The sequence below is a fragment of the Elephantulus edwardii genome, unplaced genomic scaffold (genome assembly GCF_000299155.1).
Source record: "Elephantulus edwardii isolate Elephantulus edwardi_28Jun2011 unplaced genomic scaffold, EleEdw1.0 scaffold00018, whole genome shotgun sequence".
In the NCBI taxonomy this organism is placed as follows: Eukaryota; Metazoa; Chordata; class Mammalia; order Macroscelidea; family Macroscelididae; genus Elephantulus; species Elephantulus edwardii.
This window is the reverse complement of record NW_006399768.1, coordinates 2,144,907-2,146,120: the sequence shown is the minus strand read 5'-3', so window position 1 is coordinate 2,146,120 and position 1,214 is coordinate 2,144,907.

The window sequence follows — 1,214 nt, the reverse complement described above, 5'->3', positions numbered from 1 at the left end:
TCTTTGTAATGACCATTTGCACTCTTCCTGGATAATACCTTTGACATCCTCCCATAAGTCATCTGGTCTTCGCTCATTAGTGTTCAAGGCCTCAAACCTGTTCCTGAGATGATTTTGAAATTCAGGTGGTATGAAATCAAAGTCATATTTTGGCTCCTGTGGGTTTGGTTTAATTTTCCTCAGCTTCATAGTCAAAACAAATTCATGCAATGAGTTTGATTCACAAAGTGACTACAATGATGGGTATAAACACAACAGACATTGTGAAAATAGTATAGAATTGTATCAGCAATATCACTTAATACAGTGATGGTAACACTGGACTAGAACATACCAGATATTGTGAGGATGGCAAGGTACACATCTGATTTTCATGGAGTCCCTGTGAGTTGTATTTGACTCAGGGCACCTAACCGCAATATGTGTTGTTATGCCATAAATAAAGCATCATAGTTTGGGGTTATATTTTAAACATTGCAACAATTGTGTCATTGGCAACTTCTGACTCTCTACTAACATATCTGTAAAAATGTAAAATTATTATTAATAATGCTATGGGAATATTGTACATAGGGTTTTCAGAGGCCTGCCATTTCAGAAGTGGATGGCCAATCCTTCTTCCTAGTATGTCTTAATCTGAATGTTTAGATTTAGAGGAGTATCTGACAGACAGCAATTTGTGGAGTAGTGAAAGATATATCCCTCATTTTGGAGTTGACCATTAGTTACAGTGTAGTCCTTGCCCTTAGCCCAGTGCCTTGACCCACTTATTTTCCAACTCCACCCTCCAGCAGGATACCACTTCACTTCTACCAAATGCCTTCAGAATTAATCTCCCATTGTCCGACCCATGACCTGACAGCTTGTATATGATGCTTTCTTCTCTCCTGTGATTCCAACCACGTCAAATGCTGAGAGATTTGTTTTTTTGGTGCTGTTGGGTTTTTTTTTTTTGTTCCTATCTCCATACCTTTTCAACCTGTATGCAGAGCAGATTATCCGAGAGGCGGGGCTCTAGGAGGAGAAGTGTGGTGTTAGGATTGGTGGACGATATATCAACAATCTGAGTTATGCAGATGACACAATCCTGCTAGCTGAAACTGAGGAGAACCTCATGCACTTACTGCATAGGGTCAAGGACTGAAGCCTTCAATATGGACTGAGGCTCAATGTCAAGAAGACAAAAATTCTCACCACTGGACCAATCGGTAGCA